Source organism: Haemaphysalis longicornis, unplaced genomic scaffold (genome assembly GCF_048455015.1).
Source record: "Haemaphysalis longicornis isolate Haplotype H1 unplaced genomic scaffold, Haemaphysalis longicornis Haplotype H1 scaffold_12, whole genome shotgun sequence".
In the NCBI taxonomy this organism is placed as follows: domain Eukaryota; kingdom Metazoa; phylum Arthropoda; class Arachnida; order Ixodida; family Ixodidae; genus Haemaphysalis; species Haemaphysalis longicornis.
Genome location: NW_027526225.1, coordinates 64995407 through 65016831, shown reverse-complemented (window position 1 = coordinate 65016831; position 21425 = coordinate 64995407). Strand labels below are relative to the sequence as shown.

General features: G+C 47.5%; 1 protein-coding gene across 6 annotated transcripts in view; it reads left to right on the top strand.

The window, feature by feature from the left end:
* Dnc (phosphodiesterase dunce) overlaps positions 1-21425 on the top strand; it is a gene marked incomplete in the record, with an annotated part of 568677 nt that overhangs the window by 523857 nt on the left and 23395 nt on the right.

The following is a 21425-nucleotide window of genomic DNA, read 5'->3' as shown; positions in this document are numbered from 1 at the left end:
GGTCCACGGCACCAAGGGCATAAGGGGAAAAGTGGCGGGAGGGCGGGGAAAAAGAGCTATCGATCTATTTTTCGGCGGGAACACACGGCTTCGCGCCGGGCTGCTCTTTTTTCCCGCCAAGAAAGGCTTCCGCGTCGCTCACGGCCGCTTCCCCCGCGTTTGCTTTCGGCTCAAGCCCGGTGACGTCAGGAGTGACGTCACGAGCAGCCTCGACCCAGATAATGGGAGAGAGGCTGCGCGTATGGAGAGAGTGGGGACCGCTTTTGTGCAAAGCAAGCACGACTGCCCCGGGCAGACTTTTTTGCGGGCGTCTGCTTTCAATATGGAGAGTTAGAAAAACAGGTAGAACACGGAAACGCGAGTGGGAAGGAAAGAAAAATGTGGAGTAGCGCAGTCGTTCGCTCACGTGCGGGACATTGCTCAGTGTGGAAGGGGGGTGTGTCGTTGTTTTGGCGCGAACGCGGCGCGACATTGAAACGACTTTGGGAGGCGGCGCGTATTGCGTAGTACGACCGCTTCGTCGCGTCGGCGTTGTCCGGCGCTGTAATGGGGATGGGTTGACCGTGATTCGCTCGCGTCGTGACTCGCCTGACGCGTCGCCGTTCGTTACCGCTCCCGTGTTTACGGCCATTATTTTCCCTCTCCCCCTTTCCACCTTCCCTTTCACTAACAGGCTCCGAGGACGCCAATTGTGCGGCGTATATCACGCCTAGATCGCGGCAGGAAAAAAACAACAAAAAAACAAATGCGAGGAACTCCAAGCTTAGAAACCCGTACTGCAAGAAGCCGGCAAGACGGAGTCGATTCTCTTGTTATTTCCGTTCGCCGTGGCTTCTGGTTCTCTGGCGTGTGCAAGGAGCCGGGGCATGATGGCAATCTGCGCGCGCACGTGTTCGACGGCAAAATGATGGACGTACCCGGAAGAAAAACAAGCGCTGTATGCGCCAAGAATTTGCGGCGATACGTTATAATACAGCCGTGACCGGACCAAACTACAGATGGAAGGTTGAAGAAGGTCGCTCATGTAGAGAGGAATACTTGTTCAAGTGTCGATGGAGTTACGCTTCATATTCGACTTTTAGAAGTCTAGCGTACCGATGACGACGCGTCCGAACGGATAAGAGCGGCGAAAAGAACGGTATGTGGAGTGTGAATGGTTTCATATCAATGCGCAAGTGTGGTTGCGATATGTTGCATCCAGTGTAACGGTGTGAAATACAGGGGTTGAGCAGTGCCGACTGAAATGCTGGCTTGAAAGCAGCGTACGCAACAACGAGTATTGGTCCATTGTCCTTCATTTGATAAGAAAGGGCAAGATTGGCGCTTTGCACCAACGTTGGAACGTCTGTATGCTTGGTGTCCTGGATAAGATGCATCGAGAGCGAGAATTGACTTTTTCCAAGCCATAAAAGGCGCTAGTAGCTGCGATAATGAGACGCACAATTGGGGGTCTTTCGACCGCCGCGGTTGCTAGTGGCGCCGTTGCTCTATGCTGCTAATTACGGAGGGCGACAATCTTATAGAGCAAACCAGGCTCGGTTGGTATGCACATAGCGCGTCACTTTATCTGTTGACGAATTTTATACGCTTCCCAATGGTGGTTGCGGGCCGTTCTTTGAGTCAGCGATTTGACAGCTGTCGCCGAATGCCACAAACGGTTTGTTTGAAGTTGGGCCGGCGTTCTGTCGTTCTGTCGTCAGCGGCAACTCAGGTAAAAGTGAGCCCTCGAAAGCAATGCGCAGAAAGTAAAGCGCATGCGCAGATAAAGCTCTCGGTAAAGGTCCATCACATAAAGTCGCACAGTAGGAATCAGACCGAATGAATGTGACCGGGAATCGTGGGAATTGTAGCGACTAAGAATGATTGCGTTATAGCAGTCGTTATATCAGACAAGTATAATCTAATTGCAGTAAGCACTCGCAATAACGAATTCCTCGCTACAGAAAACTTGCCCCGTAATAAGCGATACTCGTTAAAAGCGGGGACGACTTGCTGTTTGCACTGCACACTCTTAACCTGTTTACACATAGGTTCCTCTTAGAAAGAGGAACTCTTTTGCAAAAAGTTCCTCTTAAGCTTAAGAGTAACTTGTGCCCCACATAAAGCTTTAATATATAAGGAACTACGCCCCACATAAAATCACAAGGCTGTGTGTGGAACAGCTACCCAGATATCCAGCAAACATGCGTGAAGAGCTAATGCAACACACAATGCGTAAACACTTCGACGTGAAATTACCCTTCACGTTTCAGATATCCTTTCACCCACCATGATCTTTTCCTGAGGCTTTACTGTAGTGAGCAATATCCAAAGATGATTTGCGAAGTTTGCGGTACAGCGTTACGTATAATGTTTAGCTTTAGCCGAGGCAGCTTTAAGGGTAACAACAGATGAAGCGAGAAAAGAGGGCTGGTCCGCATAACGGCGACATGTTTCACGTAATTAAACAAAAAATACAAGTAGCAAAGCTTGTATATATAATTGTCTGATCCACACGAAATACACCTTCTTTCTACATTGAATCTGTGGAATGTCGTTTTAACGGGAGCCTATATGTGTGAACTGATTAAGAGTGCAGTAACGCCAAAGTGGCAATGTGTATGTTGGGGAGCGCATTTTGCTATATCCCATTCAGTTGGTTCCAACATGGCGCCGACTGCGCTGCACTTGCTATGTAGGGATGTGAAGATAGCTGCGTGAGCGCGAAGCATGCAGGGTGGTACGACGATAATTTGAACACTTAAAAAAATCCCGAGCGAACCGCGGCTCTGTTCGCGCTCGTACTTCACACGAAAGTCGAATTTTGTGGTCTATTTTGTTTGACACGGGGAACAACGACGGTATTTTCCTGTTTATTCTGAAAATAAATAAAAACTATTTTCGCCTATGGGAAAATGACGGCCGATTTGGACGTGCGAGCCCATACAAGCTGATCTTGGAACGACGGTGCCGCTTGATGTATGCAGAGCGAAACGGACGATGGGGATTCACGGTAGGAAGGAGGTATATAATGTAGCAGACGATCAGAAAGTCTCATTCCTCCCTAGTTTACGATGATCACGAATAGTTGCAAAACAGCTGATACCAATCACAATAAAATATTCCCATGGTTCATTGTGGCCAATAATTTGTTTCCTCACCTACGTTCACATTTCCTCATCGTCCGCTACCCCACTTTCCTACCGTGGAAGGAGCCAAATGAAATCAGAAAACCTAGTTTCACATTTTCTGCGGAGCTTTTGGAAGTAACTCTGATTTTCTGATCGTCTGCTACCCCATTTGGCTCTTTCGTACGGTGAATTCCCCCATCGTCCGTTTTGCTCTGCATACTCCAGGTGGCGCCGTCGTTCCAAGATCAGCTTTCACTGCATGGCTCGCACGTCCAAATCGGCCGCCATTTACCCATGGGCGAAAATAGTTTTTATTTATTTTCAGCATAAACAGGCAAATACTGTCGTTGTTCCCCGTGTCAAACAAAATAGACCACAAAATTCAGGAAAAAATTTCAGGAAAAAATTCTGAAGTGTTTCAATTATCGTCGTACTGCCCTGTAGTATCCCTTACCCCGCACGGAAGGGCGCCAAGCATTTTCGTTGCGTGGTATGTTTTGCAGTTGTTATCTTTGTAGCGCTTTACATAGAGCGTTGCAATAGGTAGCACGAGGGACACGGATTCGATATCGCGGCCGCGAAGAAGGGTCGCTTTTTCTAATCTAGTGAGAAAAAAAAACGAAAAACGCTCGTGTATTGAAACTGCCGCGCTGCGTTAAAGATTGCCGGGCGGTACGATTTATTCCGTAGCTCTCCACTTCGGCGCGTCTCGTGTATACAGTATACACCTAGCCCAGGGGTAGTAGCTTCGACGCGTAAAACACCCAACTTTTTGAATTTCTGAATAGCTTGCGGGTTGGAAGCGATCCCACAGCTTGATTTACGTTGGAATTTGCTACTTACTGAAGTCAAACCTCGGCGTCTAAAGTAGTTACAATTTCGGGTAAATAGATGTTACTGTTTAGTCGCTACTTCACAGCTCCACTCGGTGGCTCCGGCTTGTATTTGTGGGGAGCGAAGTGCCTCTGTTTTTAATTGTTCGCACAAAGGTAACCTATATATTGGAACGCAGCGATTCGGGGCAGCCTTTTATTTGTGCGACAGGGCCGTCGAACAATAATACCACACAATGGGGATGATAATGTGCAGATGAAGCAGAAGGAGCTTGACGCCACTCCGTGATGATGGGGATTTGCTGTTGTTGCAATGAAAGGTTCGCTTGAGGTGCAAATCTTTGATCACACCAGTTACTCCTTCGGAGAGAAGACAGCTGTCTGAACAAATCTCTCCTCACAATGTGTGTGTTGTCAAACAAGGCCGACAACAATGGCAGGGAAAGTTATTTTTGTGCTTTCTGTTAGGTAGGTGAACGGGGTGTGGACGTTTGCCCGGCCTTCACAATACCTTCTGTTCCGTGACTATCGACCTTTCCTTGGGCTCTTCGAGCGTGTGTAAATAAATAAGGCCGTATCATATGCATACACACGGACACGGTCCATCGGGGCGCCATGGCGATTACGGGGGAAAAAACGCGGTCGTGGCCGTACCGCCCCGGCTGTCTCACTCTCGAGATTAGAGTACGGACCGTTTGTATCCATTAAACATCGATAACGTCTTGGCATGTTGTGTACTGTGCCGTGCACGCGCGGTTAGATAATCCTGTCGACTGCGCCAATTATAATTCCGGTAGCAGAGCCTATCTAGAAAGAAGCGATCAAACCTGACCGAAACAATACAGCCAATTTTTCTCTGCTTCAGCGGTCAGCGGGCACCAAAATTGATATCCTGACTGGTCGCATGACATCGTTGAGTAACTGTAAAAACGACGCAATTCGCCCCTTTTCCTTGTGTTATTGTTGTATAAAAGCGCTCAGACCTCTGTGAGGAACATCCGGCAATGACCTTAGTCTGGGAAGGCCAGAGCGACGGAAATCGTCGTGCCGCGCACTCCGGCACACACGTACAGACGAATCGAAGCCGCTCTTACTTGCCTTCCCACGCAAAAATTATCCGGGTGCGGGTCGTTTGAGAGCCCGATAAAGGAAGGTGACGTATTCCGTATTTCCTTTCCGTGTAAGTTCTTTACACGACTCTGGCGCAACGTCGAACCCAGATAGGACGTCGCGCGCTCTTCTCCTTCCCTCCCCCTCCTCCTTCTAGAGCCCCGCTCGGGCGCCGGCCAGTCGGCGATAAGCGGTCCCGGAGTTTCCATAGATGGCAGCATTTTCTCTTCACTCGCGTGTCCGCCGCCCAGAGATAGCGGAGAACTGTGTGGGAGCAGGGAACGGAGTGCTTGATGCGAGTCGCGCGCCGCTACGGATGGTCTCTCGTATTGCCGCGGTTGCTGCCTTTCCGTGAGAGCTGCTCGCTGGTCTGTTGAGCGCGCGCGTGTCTACGATCACCGTAGCAGCCATGCGCGTGTGCCTGCAAGCGGAGGCGGGCCGGTGCTTCTGGTCGGTCGACCACCGCCGCTGTCCGTGTTTTCTTCGCGACGTTGGCGAAGCGACGGTGCCCGGTTTCACGATCCCCTCAGTCGTCGACAAGCGCTCCTGCATTGCCCTGAGGTAAACTGTTGCGATTTGTATTTGTGTGTGCCTCGCGTTTGCGCTTGTCTTCAAAGAGGAGAGATCGTTTTTTGAAGTTCCCGTCCGTGACTCGAGTATCACCGCGTTTCCGTACACACTCGAAACTCTACGTCTTCGGAGGGGCACAAGTGCCGGTTGCTGTACCGGCCCTCATCCCGATAGATACGTATATATATATATATATATATATATATATATATATATATATATTGAGAGGGCCTTGAAGGACAGGTGCAGGAGGACGTTTATTAGAAAGCGTTGCAACCGTCGCGGATCCGGAACCAGCCTCCGATGACGATGATCTTTCCCAGAGGAGGATTGGTAGAATGGGGATGAGGATGATTATGAAGGGAAGAAGATGAAGCACAGGATGTTGCCCACAATGTACGACCCGGTCACTGTAAATAGGACGTGATGCTCAGTACGTCCTCACAATATATATATATATATATATATATATATATATATATATATATATATATATATATATATATATATATATATATATATATTGTGGGCATTGGGAGTGTACTTCTCTGATATGTATGCGTGGAAGCGACGTGCTCATTGTTATATGTAGTGTAAAACACGGCGGGTCAATCCCTCCGTTCCGTCTACCCATCCAAACCTATCGCCACTGTCATCTGTGTATAGCCATCATCATCCCCGCGCGGTTCCGTCTTTCGGTGGCTTGTGCTCGGCAGCCTAATTAAAAGTGGTCCTTCTGCATCTCGGAGCTCTGTCTCACAATATATATATATATATATATATATATATATACCGTACTTACCCGATTCTAACGCGCACCTTTTTTCCCCAAAAATAGGCCGAAAAATCGCATGCGCGTTAGAATCGGATACGAAACCGAAACTGCCGAAACAGCTGAAATTTTGTTCCACCCATCGCCATCGCCATCTCAAGATGGTGCCAAAGCTTTTAGCAACAATTTTTCGGATCTAGGTGTCTAGGCTTTCCTTTCGGCGTTCACGCAAATCGTCAAATTATTCCACTTGCGTGCTTGATAACAGCAATGGCAGCAGCGTCAACGAAGGTGCGCCGCTTCTGAGGCTTACGAGCGGCTCCCACGCGTTCACAACGAGCGGTTGGCTGAAGCGTATGCCTCTGGAGAAGCTCGCGGGATGGGCATGCGAGGCGTGGGCCACGATCCCATCGAACATGGTTGAACGTTCGTTCAGAAGTGTGGCATCGCGAACGCGCTTGACGGCACCGATGACGAGATGTTGCGGTCAGCGGAAGGCGACAAGGAGCTCTCGGAGAGCGACAAGGAGTGAGATGAGTGAGATTACTTCGGGAAATAAATCGCCCCTTTCTCTCGCATTCGTTTTTCTTGCTCACTAAGTTCCTTGCGCGTTACAAACGGAGGTGCAAGTTTTTTCGGTTTTTTGCCTGGAAAATCGGGTGCGCGTTAGAATCGGGTAATTACGGTATATATATATATATATAGAAAGAATCTTTCGTATAACAAGGTTAAAGGCTCATGAATAAACCAAGCTTGTGATGCTTCCTTGCGTTTGTATATGTGTGCGTGCGTGCCCAGCGCCTTCAGCTTTGTTATCCGCAACTTTCAATTCAATGTGAGCAGATGTTTGTGGATAACACACCGAGCTATGACGTACGCGCATTTAAGAAACGTTGGAAGTCGGCTTGGTAAGCTGCGGTAATCGGCTTAACAATTTGACCCGCAGGCGGAATGGTGTTCAATGCGTGTTTAGCGAACCGAGCTCTAAACTCAATGGCCAAGCTTCGTTTTGTTGGGGAACTACATTCCCGACAAACAAGCGCGAAGATTTTTGAACTCTCTGAAATACCCGTAAGAAAACGTTTCACTGTCTCCTATCGTTATCTAACGCGCGACAACAAAAAACTAGATCAAATGGTAGATTTCGCGCGCAGAATAACCGACTACGGGGCTCCCGTATAATGGCGGGCCAAAAGATAAATTTGACCACCTGGGGATCTTAACGGGCGCTTAAATCCCGAACTTCTGTAAGAAAAACGGCTCTGTGACCGTAAGTCGAACCGAGGACCTCGGGTTCCTTAGCCCACCGCTCTATTCCGCGCACACAGAATTAATTTACCACCCAATTTCACCGTACGTCTAACTCCGTTTCCTTTCGGCGCTTGGCTCACTATATTATTACACCCCAAATTTGTAAATCATACATCGTTCGGTTCTCGGCCGCAGCGGCCGCTGTTGTGATGGAGGCACAAAGCAAAAACGCCCGTGTACGAGATTTCGGCGCTCGTTAAAGATCCTCAGGTGGTTAAAATTAATCCGGAGCCTCTACTACCGCGCGCCTCATCCCCTGTAGCGTCGGCGCGTTAAACCCTACAGTCAATCGATGAATCAATCATATTTCACTTGAACATATAATTACCGAAAAAAAAACACAACAAATGGCGTATCCATCTTATCCCATGGGAATTCATGGTTGATTAGGGCCTTTAAAGGAGCCATGAAGAGAAAATACAACTTTGTTTAGTTTGAAAGAACTAGGATTCAGTATCTCACTCAGCTCCATTAGAGCCACTAAAGATGTTTTTTAACGAAAAAAAAGCAAGAAGTATTTAAAAACTTTCAAATTTTGCGCCACAGTGACGTGTTATGAGTAAGAATGACGTCATACGGGCCAACAATAAAATATAATTTTCAGTGCGTTAACTGCCCGTTAGCATTCAAGTGATGCGGTCAAATGGAACTAGAGGCCCCATTACAGACGTCCAGTCATGTGTCGTCGCGACAGGTCAGTTAGGTGGCCGCGAATCGCACAAACAAGGTTCCGTGACGTCATAGAAAAGTTGCGGGAAATTGGCTAGGGGGTCGCGACTGCTTCACACGTTTTCTTTAATATATCTGTTATTTTTTCGAAGATTGCGATGATATTGGTATCATTGTTATCCGGACTAAGCAGTCTTTCTAATAAACCCAACTTGTATTTTGTCTTCATGGCTCCTTTAAACAGGAATGTTGGTCTTCAGTGCGATCGTGAATACCGTTGGTATGCAACACGACGCCCCTTTCACCCCTATTTCCAGTATATTTCCAGTCGTTCGACTGGAAATATACCACGGCTACGTGTAGCTGACGTCCTGTAGACCTTTCCTACGTCTATATTCGTGCTGAAATGCGTCAGAGGTGACACATTGTTCTTATAAGGTAATTTTATTGCGTTTGGAGCGATAAAATGTTTGGTAACCGCTATAAAAGGCAGCGCGATAAAAAGCCAACACCCAGCCCATGACGTGTCTGCTGTGTGAAACTATGGTAAGCGCATTTTACTGGTGACAGCGTACAGCCCTGGCTCCGCACAGCAAACATTTCACGTGTTTATCAAAGACAGCGGCGTTCTTCTGTCGCCAGCGCAGTCGTTACAATAATCATGAAGCGGTACGGAAAAGAGAGAGCGTTTCGTTCGCGATTTTAAAAATGGCCGCGTATCTGCTCCTTTCGTTGCAAATGTCGATAACAGACGATGGGCGACTGGCGCCTTACCAAGTGAACTCCTCCATTCTCTTTCCCCTCGCCTTTCATGCTGTTCCTCTGCCGTCTCGTTCCTCCCAAGATAACACGCTATAGGTTTGCTCAAGTCAATTTAAATTTACCGCGTTCCTATGTTCCAAGTCGGGTTCGTCGATGCCAGCGCTGCTGTGCGGTGGAGACGCTCGTGAATCTAGGTACCCTACTACGACTATAGAGGCTAGAAAGGTTTTGGAAAACCTTCTAACCTCTATACTACGACGTTTATAGAACCACGTTGCCCTACTCCACGAGCGTTCCAGTCGGAATGTGGAACCTATCTAGTGAAACCGTTCGTTGCTGTTGTAGTTTGATTTCCTAAATGCCGCCAGGAGCGCGGGCAACAGCAGGGGACGGTTTTCTACAGTTGATGTAGTATTTCATTTGCTATCGCAAAAACCAAAGGAACACGCAAATATCACTTATGTATTGATTTCCTGCTTTATATTTGCTGTGATGTCCTGTTCTTGTTCTTGTTCAACAATATTGACAAGTATGAACATTCGCACGGGACTTAGACGTTTAGATTGAACCCGCCGCGGTGGCTAAGTGGCTAAGGCGTTGCGCTGCTGAGCACGTGGTCGCGGGTTCGATTCCCGGCCGCGGCGGCCGCTTTTCTGATGGAGGCGAAAAGCAAAAACGCCCGTGTGTACGAGATTTCGGCGCACGATAAAGATCCCCAGGTGGTCAAAATTAATCCGGAGCCCTCCACTACGGCGCGCCTCATCGCCTGCGTTGCGTCGGCGCGTTAAACCCACCAATCAATCAATCAATTAGACGTTTAGACTTAGCTGTGGGCTTATAATAGACTATTTCGCAGCTTCTGTTTTACTTTGGCGGAGTGGCTGAATGGAGTCACTGATAGACAGAAAGACAGACCAAAATTTCTGCCTTTAAGTGGCCCAAGAAAGACTATCGTCTTTAATATAGCGAGAGCTCTACTAGACTACATTTTTCAAGGTCATTCGTCGCGTCGCAACTGACCATCAGCCGCCGGCGCGCAAGCGGCTGATTTCTTATCGCTTCGCGCGCTCCGAGCTTCGCCCCTTCGGTTCCACGTGACTAGGAGAGGGTGAAACGGCTGCTTCGCCTGCGCTTGATCGCTCGGTGATAGCTGGGCTGTCTGTGCGCGCGCTTTGGCGCAAGCGAACCACGTGACTTGGCGGGGGTTTAGCGGCTCATTTGCCGCCGCTTGGTCCCTCAGTCTCGGCATCGATGGCGCGCCGGCTAAGCTGTCTCTGCGTGACCTGCGCAAGCGAAAAGGTGAATCCAATCATCCAGTAGACATAGCCAGACGGCAGGATGCGAAACCTCAAGCAAAGGCAAACTTCCACGAAACACCGTCTGCATAGACTTTCCTTTCGTTCGTGATAACTAGATTTAAAAGTGTTAAACCTGAACCATTAGCTTTTGGGGCGAAGCCCCTTAGGGGCTCAGGCTGTTGGCGTCTCATGTCGTCGTCGTAAGCGTAGTCTCATGTAGTCGTGGTATTAAAACACCGGGACACTCGTTTACTCCTTACGCTGGAGCGCTTCGTGCTTCAAAGACACGAGACTTTTACAGCAAAGCTGTATACCTCCATCTCCAATGGTTTCATCTCCCTCGGCAAAAACGCGAAGGCGCCAAGAATACACTTATACACTGCTTGCTTCCCCCCTCCCCAGGTTTCACGTTAAAGGGACCCTGCAACACTTTTTTTTTCAAATACATTTATCCACTTGCTTCGCCCCTACCCAGGTTTCACGTTAAAGGGACCCTGCAACACATTTTTTCAACTTTTTTTGACATAGTCACAGTCACCCAGCACACCCAGCACTTAGATTAGGGGGTCGCAAAGTACCTCGGCCGAAAATTACGGTTTATGCCCATCAGGTAACTTGTAAACTCGCTCAAAAGATTTTTCTCTCATTCCCGGTATTGATGTTCTTCGACGGCTCAAATTACGTCATTAAGGCCGTGTAGCGGCTGTTGGCCGGTGTTCCTTCAGTTGCAGCAATGAATTCTTTGCGATAGCAACTAAAAAAAAGCCACAAAAGCTAAGCAGAAATGTAAGGCGTGTCTGGTGCGACGAGCAAATCATGCAGTGCCGCTCCGTGCTGGCAATAACTATAGCTTTCGCAGTGGTTGCAGACGCGAAGGAAAGAGTGAAAGCGCTTATCGAAAGTGTTGCAGGGTTCATTTAATGAAGATGGCCCGGGCTTTTTTTTTTTTTTTTTTTTTTTTGTCCAGCTCTAACAGCATTGTAAAACTACCGGAGTGTTCCGTCATGATCACAGTTCTACCAGCCACGCACAGTAGCTAACCGCGCCAATAATCCTCGTTGCGCAGCGAGCACGGATTTCCGAATACCGTTGGCCCTTTTGTATGCCGTTGTCGCACGTGGTGCCGAGGTCGACGGTCGTCGCGACCTGTCATCGGGTTTTTCAGCCCCGCCAGCTGCCACACTCGCTACTGGCATTGTTCTACGCCGTGCCCAGCTTGCGTGGCTGCATTCATCGCATCTCCGTTGCAGGCACACACACGCAGACAGACACATCGTCGCTCTCGCCGCGCAGCCACCGAACGTCGATCTGTTCTCCCATCCACACGACGCGCGGACAATGTTGTCAGGTCGTGACATCTCGCGTACCGCATATATTTTTCCGGCGCACGCGCCGGGCAGGCACATCCGACAAACAGCTTTCAACGAGACCGGGCCCTTCGAGCAGGCTTCGCCGGAAAAGCTGCGGCTGGCAGGTTGATTGCTTTTGCGCAATCTAGACTGGACGTTATCCATTTCTATTTGCGTTGCGTTTATCTTTGATGTGCAGCTGAAATAGGGTGCTTCAGTATTATCTTTGTGACCGAGTTTGCGGTAGTTCTGCGTCATTCCGTCAGTCGGTCGGTCAGTCATCCGTGACCGTTTAAGATACCGCGAGCGAATTCACGGTGAGGAAATAAATAGAAGCAAAAATGAAGGGTCAAGTGGAACGCCTATAACACGACGCGTGTTTACGCCGTATTACGAAGCACGTATGATAAGTATGATTAGTTATAGCAAGTATCGGCAAAAGATGTAATGATGGCGCGTATCCGAATAGACACGGGACCAAAGGGGTCGGAGAGGTGAAACATAGAAGCACAGTGAACTCACGTTACGATAAACTCGAAGTGACCGTGATAATTTGTTCGTATTATCAGAAATTCGTTTTAAGCGGCCGTTTTTGCATTGTGCATGTTACAAGAGAGCAAAAGTGTCGTTCGTCTTAACCGAGAGCCTACTGTAATTATAATTCATAACGTTGATTGGTGGTAAAAATTCGTACGGCGGTTTTCATTCGTACATGGCAATGCTGTGCGGAGCGTCTTTTGCAAGGGAAGTTGGAGCGTAGAAGCGGCACTGTTTGGTGCCGTTTTACCGGGGCTTTCCGAGATACGTTTCGTGTGGCAATGACACTATCTGTCCCACCCTCTTTCCTATATATACGTATACAAACCTTTATATATTAAACGATGTATCGAACTATTCGATATGTCGAACTCGGCTATTTCCAATTATTACCTGTACACAACAATCGAGAAATTCGTCTAAAAAATGTTATTGTCGGGCTTATGTCGTGCATCCTGCTATCTATTGTGTCAGTCAAACTATTTTAAATTGACATATCCTCGTTCGACTGCATCCGGTTTCGTAACAAGTTTCTTGCCTACGTGCGCGTCCCTCGGTCTCCGCCCCGATACGGTTCCCTCACGAGGTCAGTTTGAAAAGCGCGCCCTTTCTTGCTCTTGAAACACAAGGAGAAGCATTTGGCCCGGCGATATGACGACCATTCACAACGACGTCATCCGCCTTCTTCGTGCCCACTTTTAGCCTCGCCTTTATCTCCGCCTTCCCTTCGACCTCCCGTTATTTGACCCGAGAAAGAGGAACCTGTCTTCCTCACGTATCATTTCTCGCGGACAGCGGTGCATACGTGTCCGCGTAGCACGTACGCCTTCTCCTCCAAACACGCGCCGCCGCTGTGCCCTCGTCTCCTCCTCCATCGCCTCGTCTTTCGAGAAGGCCGTCCGATTTCCTTTGACACGGTGACACGGCGCCGGTGACGTATTGGTGGCGGCCGTGTTGCTGTTGGGAGCCGTCTTCTTCTCGGGTTCGCGCGCGTGTGTGCTAACCGCTTATCGGAAACCTCTCCAGTGCCCGACATGTCCTGTGACATCGCCACCGCCGCCGCCGCCTGGGAGGCCGCGTCTTCCTTTCTGCTTATTTCCGCGCACTCATGTCTTCTTCTGTGACAGCCGTTTTCTTCGCCCCTTTTGGACGGTGTTGCGACACGTTTGCGCAACCTCCCTGGGAACGTAGCACGTCCGTATTAACCCCGTGAGAAGACGGGCGTCCGGTACGGTTGCGAAAGAAAATGAGCCGTGGTGTGTCCCGGAACAGTTTTAAATGAGCCTGAAGCGAGATTAATTCGGTTCGAAATATTGGGCTTCCTAACCCTCCGAGCAAAACCTGGTTTGTTATAAGGTGCTCGGAGAGTGGTCCAGACCAGATTCATTTGAACTAGTTCTTGTTCCTTTCAATGCCTGTAATTATGAAATGAAATTGGGCAGACGGATGGGTGGACCGGGGGAATCGCTTAGGGATATCAAACTGCTCTGCTTCAACAGAACCTTACCCGATTAAGGTTTTGGCTCAGAAGAAAAGTTCGCAACTTGGAAAGGCATGCGCCGTTGATGTCGCGACCCGCAGACGCCCGCTAGAAACAATTGTCTTAGTAAGATGTCTGTAAAATTTCAATATGCTGTTATGCATAGAAACGTCCCTGCCGTGCAGGGGCATATGTGGCAATATCATTGATTTATCGTTTAATTTGTTGTTATATCTGCCCAGCCTTCCTTTCCTTCTCTTTCTTTCTTTCCTTCTTTCTTTCTTTCTTTCTTTCTTTCTTTCTTTCTTTTCTTCCTTCCTTCCTTCCTTTCTTTCTCTCTTTCTTTCTTTCTTTCTTTCTTTCTTTCTTTCTTTTCTTCCTTCCTTCCTTTCTTTCTTTCTTTCTTTCTTTCTTTTCTTCCTTCCTTCCTTCCTTTCTTTCTCTCTTTCTTTCTTTCTTTCTTTCTTTTGTTCTTCCTTCCTTTCTTTCTGAAACTGATAATTAAAACGGTACAGTGATTTCGGTGCCAGTCTGTGGTCGAACGGTAAAATTGAGCCGCGTTAGATATTTTTTTAAGACGTTGACCTAGCTTGCACGTGAAATCGATATTGATTTTGTTGCAGCACTTTGAAGACTGAAGATAAAATAGGAAATTACTGGTCCCTCAATCAGTTAAACAATCAATCATTCAATCACTACATTAAATGTCGTATACGTTGCAAAATAATTATATAAACAAAGAGGCCTAGTTCTTCTGAACTACGTGACTGTTGCGCCATGTTTCGGCTGGAAGAGAACGACGTGCTTCGGTTGGAAAGTAACGAGGTCTTCGGTTGTGAAAAAAATGAGGCGTTTCGGTTGGAAGGAAGGGGAGTTTTGCGGTGCGATATACAGCGGCGCTTCATCGAATATTTAACGCTTACGCGAGTCTGCTGCGTATACAGCGCTAAAACTGTCTGTTGAGCGTTATTTCTTTATCAGCGCGTTAAACGTGTTTACGCGGATGTGCGCCGCATAATGATTTGTGACGCCGTCTGGGCTAGGTTAGAGTTCCTACGAACCGACACATCTCCCGCTTCTGTCCGCGCGCCAACCAACGCCAGTGTTTATTTTTTACCTTCCCATCAGGGCACGTCAGCGTGTGACGTCACTGTCACCTTCCCACGCACATTCTCAGAACCCACGCACCTGCCGAGATAGGTACCCCCCTGACACGGATCATCGTAAAGGGCCTCCGCACTGCGGCGATCACGTCAGCCAAGATTGTGCGCACTGCTCGCGCGGCGCTTGAGACTTCGTCGTCGATGTGGACGAGAACATGAAGAGCTGACACAAACGCACACATCGCGTAAGGGTTTTAAAGGCGCTCGCGTGTCTGCGCTTTGACGTCACGGAGGCGAACGACGGTGCAGAGCCGGCAGTGTCGTCCGTATGTCAGCGTTAGGCGGCTGTGAAGACTCACCGTACTGTCCTGGCAATTATGTGCCGTGTCGTTTAAGCTAAATACCCCAGCGATCAATCATAGAGGCGAATGCGCCTTCAGTGACCAATCATAAATGCGCTGGAAGAACCTCGGTTGTCTTCCGAGGTATGTGCAGCTGTTACAGTACTGCACAGAATTGTTGGGACGAACTGCTCGCCTTTCTCCTCTTCGATTTGCACCATCCAGCTACGCTTTAAATAAGACGCTAACTGATTTCATGCTTGAGTTTCGGTGGACAGTTTCAGTGTTTAGGGGAAGGGGATTACACCGTGTTCGGGAAGGGTGATTGTTTCCACACATATGGAGAAAATGCAGGATGTGTAAATTGGTGTAGGCGTAAGTTTGCTGCAGTGGTTGCGGAAGTAATTTCCGTTCTCATGAATTGCAGCGGTTGCTCGTTGTCGACAGATACAGATACGTACGCTCGCTTCCCCGGATTCGTGTCGCGTGGTACAAAAGCTGCAGTTTCTCAGCCTCCACGTTCATAAAGTTCTGCACTGAACGTGTTTTGATCAGTCGTGGGGCAAGCGTGAGGCCTTGCGGAACACCTTTTTTAGCAAGATCATAACGTATATGTTATCCTCTGATACACGCTTGCAACACAGTCAGTCAGTACCGTGATTGCAGACCAGAGCCCGAACTCGATGTTGACACGGGTATATGTCATATCATTACTCCTTATTAGACACGGTTCGGCCCAGTGGAATGACCTGCGCGCGCTCTACAGCCGCTACCCACCACGTGCCTCTATGTATGTCGACATGTGCACCGCAGAACAGAAGCAACAATAATCTCCTCGCCCAGGGCGCTCGCGGAACGCTGAAGCACGCTACGCGAGGGTGTAGGCGGCCCTAGCACACACGCGCACGTTCGTTCGTCGCTCTCGGTTCGATCGGTGAAACGCCAGAGGGGAAAAGAGGTCGATGTATCCCATCATCAATTGGCCAAATAGCCCGGACACGCCCCTCCCCCTTATTTCACCCTCTCTCTCTCGCCCTTGCCTTCGTTGCAGTACGCGGCATAGTTTGTTTTTGTTCTTTCTGTATCGGTTGTATTTGCCAGACATCTTGCGATGGGCCGAGACGTTTCCTTCAACCGCCCACCTTGTACCAGCTTTTATTTCTTCTGTTTAGTATCTGTCTATATCGCGGTATCTCGTTGGGGCTTGCGTCTCGGCCCATTTCTTGCCTTTTAGTGCGGTCGTATGGTATCGGCCTTTGCCAACCGTTAGGGAGGTGTCAGTAATGCCCGATTTCCACACGCTGATGCGCGCAAGAAGGTAACGGAAGAAAAAGGCTACCTTGGTGCGACCCTTATTAAAAAAAAAAATAAGCAAATGTGCGCGTACAAATCATGACACACACAAACACGCATGACGACAACGCCCAAGCACTTGATAACTTTCTAGAGTAAATGCTTAGTAGGATAGTAAAACTAACAATTAGCACTTACAGCTATTTGTATTTGGAATTCAGGGCGATGCTTGGGTTCGTATTTCGAGAACGGACGTCGTCAAAACTGGATCCTCGCTTTTCAATTACTGCTCCAGTTCGTTGAAACGGTATTTCTTTTTTTTTTTTTTCAAGGGAACATGAACGGCGCAAAGACGGAATTACAGAAGAACAACACGTGAACACTTCAAATATTAGTACTTCCTTTAGCAATCAGGGCGATGCGGGTTTCATATTTTGTAAAATCTGGGGCTCCTCTTTTTAATTACTGCATTGTTTCCTGGAGACAACTTTTTTGAATAAATATAAATGTAGCAAAGACGAGCGCACAGAACACGAGCACTCGTCGGTGTAGCTTGTTCCTCCGTAATCCCGTCTTTGTGCCGTTTATTTCTTGCAAGGCCTCTTACCACCCAAGTCCCAATGTAGCGCAATTCTGCGGTTTGTAGCCAGAATCTAGCTAAGGGAAAGAACGCAGTAAGACGTGTTGGAAATATGGTCGAACCACCTTTTCGAGAGTTCCTGCTCTTGCATATGTTGACTTCGTGAATATGGGTGGTAACGAACGGGCTCTTTCCAGGAAAACGAGAAACTTTATTTTCCTGATGAGAAAGTTTTGATCGTCTGAAAAGAAGTTTAAATAGTTTCTGCGAATCTCACGTTGCAAAGCACGTGCACACATTCATTGAAGCGTGTTGAAATTTTATTTAAATTAACACTTTTATGCACAAATTCGCATACAATATAATGATTGGGCTCGTTTCTTCTTTCATTAGTAACTGCCACTAATTACTAGCCTCAACGGGGAATGAATAAAAGAACCAATTACCGGCAAAACTAACGTAAACGAAAAAAAAAACAAACTGGCGCAACAAGGAGAGCTTATCATTAAGGCCCGGACTAATTAGTCAGCGAGCGCCGCTATTATTTTGATAATTGCGCTCATTAAGAAGCCCTCACCGTATCTGCGTGCGCGTTGCCGCGCTATGAAATGTTTTTGATGCCTTGGAAACATGAATAAAGGATGTACGGTATTAATCAGAGGGAAAGGGGTTGGGGGCCAAGTGCTACATATTTATAGGACGAAGAAGCTTTCTTCGGAATGACAACGGGCGGCCGAGAGCCGTGTCGGGTTTTTTCGCGCTGATAAGCCGCGCGATAAGAATTTGCATAATCCTTCTTCGTCGATGCGTGGTGAGATGCGGGGTTCACTTTTCGCGGTGTTTTGCAAGATGAGGCGTTTTCGTTGTGGGCTGCTTGAAGAAAGCCGCGCGTACTTTTACAAAAAAAAAGATTTTGGATTAAGGCTATCGAATGTCGGGATGGGATTAAAGTGCGATGCTACAAGCACAGCCGCGCTCCTGAGCTATTAGCGGGATAAGCCTAGCACGGGTAATATTAAGGTTTCGCTGGAAACAAACAAAAAGTTAGCCGTGAATTCGTCGATGACAATTTCATACATTCGCTGATTAACCTGACTCGTGCAGTTTCAATGACACAAACACCATAGCAATTCGGCCGTTTTAAGAGTTCTGTATTGCGAAATTTTGGTCGGTAACATTGCCTTTTGACAATATGTACACTATATTGTAATGTGGAATACAAGCGGAGGAGCTGTGGCGCACTTTTTCAAATTGGTATCGTATCGTATACCACGACGGCTGCGATACGTGTGCTGCATTTTCCTATAAAAACTTGTTTGTGTTATAGTGTATTGCGGCTGCTATTTCACTACCCTCGCAGTTTTTTTTTTCCGCCTGCGTCTTTTGCTACGCATGTCGGACGTACAATACAATACGGCGACATGGAGGCGAAACTGTTTGCGTTGGCGTAATCTGAATAGCAAATTTCTGCGTCAAATTTAAGCTCTGTCGGTTGATCTGATCCGGAAAGTTTCTTCTGCGGGCGGAAGTCCGCAGAATAAACAACAGAATAAATAAACAGAGCATCCGCGCTACCCACGGTTTTTCCGTTTCAAAAGCCGGAAGGGTCTCGTCGTGTCTTGTCAAATTACTGAATCCTATGATTGCTTTGCGTGCGCGGGCTTGGAATTGTAACGATGTTTATATTGGGGGGCGTGTCATCAGAAGGGTGGTTCTGTAATAATCCGGACGTTACGGCATTATTATTTAACGGGCTCGCTTTCTTTTGCAGCGCAACCGGAGCATTTCTCCCAAGTTGTTCAGAATTGCCTTTTCAACATCATAATGCCATCTTTGAATATTGTCTATACCGACGCGCTTTTTTACAATTTAGGATTTGTAGAGGAGCTGTCGAAATTATTGCTCCAGTGGTGTTTATTTCTTTCGTTTTCTTTTTTCTGTAGCCGGGCAACTTCACTGGGGTGAAGGATATTTTTTTCCTTCGCATTCCTTCCATGTGCTTCCTTCGGCGTTGACATCGACATCGATTGTGTAGCGTGCACAGTGCGATCGACGTTCGCTGCAGCTTTCTTCTTTTCCGCCCGTTCTCCTATTCGTTCTATTGTGTTATCATGTTGTGTTTAACCTTTTAATGCATTTTTCTTATCTCTTGGTACCTATTATGTCTTTGTTGTTTCGCGCTCTTCTATTCACGCGTGCCATTTATTTGCTACTGCTGTAGCAGTCGCCTTTTTCAATTTGTTGTCGCTTGCTGCATATCTTTACATCTTTGTTTTGCCTGCATTTTTTTTCTTTCGCATCTTCCTTACGCTACATCTTGTTCTGATATCCTTGTCAAGTATGTTATGTGTTCACTTTTTCTGGCTATTTACCTTTATGCCCGTTCCGTCTTATTTCTCCCTTTCTTCCATTGGTTAGATACCGTAGAGTCAGTCAGTTTTGCCTCCAGTTTAGTATCTCCTGTTATCTATTTGTGTCTTCATTTCAACTTTACATATCTTTAACCTTCACATCTTGTCTTATCTGCTGTTGCTACTCTGCAATCAGTTTTGTTATCTGTTTTTCTAGTTCCTCATTTTTCATCTCCGTTGTTCTGGCTTTGTTATCTCGCTCCTCCTCCAATCCAGGCTGACATCACTTTTTGGCATCTCCTATTTTATCTCGAATATTCCTGCTTTTCTTTTCTCTTCCGTTATCTATCGCTATTGTTATCAGTTTTTTATCTACTTAATTGTCCTTTCTTGCGATATCTGTTTTTCATTTCAGCTACACTGGTTTTCTTCTACTACTCATACCGTCCGGGCCTGTTGTGACCCGGTTTTTCTAACCTTGTTGTTCGGGCACATTACCAAAGCTTACGCGCTGCGTGGCCTAAGCGTCACGTGACCTAACCACGTGACCCTACAAGAAGGCCCGCCAGAGTTGAGGGGGGTTGGATTCTCAGCATCTGCATACGCGTGTGGTTAGAGCGCTTATGTAGTTTGCTAACATCACCGATTCCATTTAGTTTGCTGATCGAAGAAAGTTTCACTATGGCCATTACGCTACACTGCACTCAATTACATCACCGATTCCATTTAGTTTGCTGATCGAAGAAAGTTTCACTATGGCCATTACGCTACACTGCACTCAATTACCGGTCAATCTCCACACTGGTCACGTGGTGTCTAGTAATTACGCAGTCCCTCTCATTCGTTGCGCTGGTCCAGCCAATGATGCTCTAGTACCCGTGCACGTGGATATACAATGCGCAAACTAGCCCTGCACTGAGCTTTGGCGCCGTTCGCGCTTCGACCTGCAAAGTCCAAATTACCCGAACTCTCCCAACGATCACATGTGATCCCGTTTAGTTAATTTCTATCGGTTTTCTTAACGTTTTTTTTTGTTTGTTTGTCAGGAGTGTGTTCCGACTACTATTTTGTTGGGATGCATTTCCATCAACTTCTGTTTTCACAAGTGCCCAGCGAGACGGAGGAACCGCAAATTTCTCGAAGCAAATGAACGTTCGGGATGTTGTTACTGTTCGCTAATTAGACACGCGAAAATACAGCCGTCTAGCCCTCATCCAACCTCTCGCGCTCCTCCGGACGCCGTAGCAGATACCTCTCCCTCACTCTTACTGAAGACACTCTTTGCACCCTCGGAGCCGGCTCGGAGCGAGGTCCGTTCTCCTAATTGACGCCCGATCGCCGATGGCGTAGCTCGCTGGAACTCGAGCTCGGGCTGCGGTTCCGTGGTTCCGGGAAGGGAGGTGACGGCTAATTACCGGCCGTCAGGCGGGGCGCTTTGTTCGCTTGAGGACTTTCCACCTGGACGCACATCTGGCCGACTTTCATTAGGGGACCTCCGGCATAGTTTGCTTGGAGGTGCTGGTTTTCGACTGGGGAACTTGAATGCAGTGACGTCGTTGCGCTGGGGTTCGTTGACACTCTGCGGACGTTTCGACATGCTGTCCCGCTAACTCTTCAACGCGCGGTCCTGTTAGAGTGACAAGTTAAAGCTAACGTATGTGGTTTGTGCTGTTTATGCTTGTCAGAAACGGCGAGGCGTCGGTGAGTCGGTGGACTGTAGAGAAGTGCTTATTTCAGAAAGCGGGAGGGCGTAGTTTGAAACCAGGCGTAGCGACCACAATTAAAAATGTCAATAAATAAATAAATAAATAAATAAATAAATAAATAAATAAATAAATAAATAAATAAATAAATAAATAAATAAATAAATAAATAAATAAATAAATAAATAAATAAATAAATAGACAAATAAATAAATAAATAAATAAATAAATAAATAAAGTGCGGCGTGAGCAA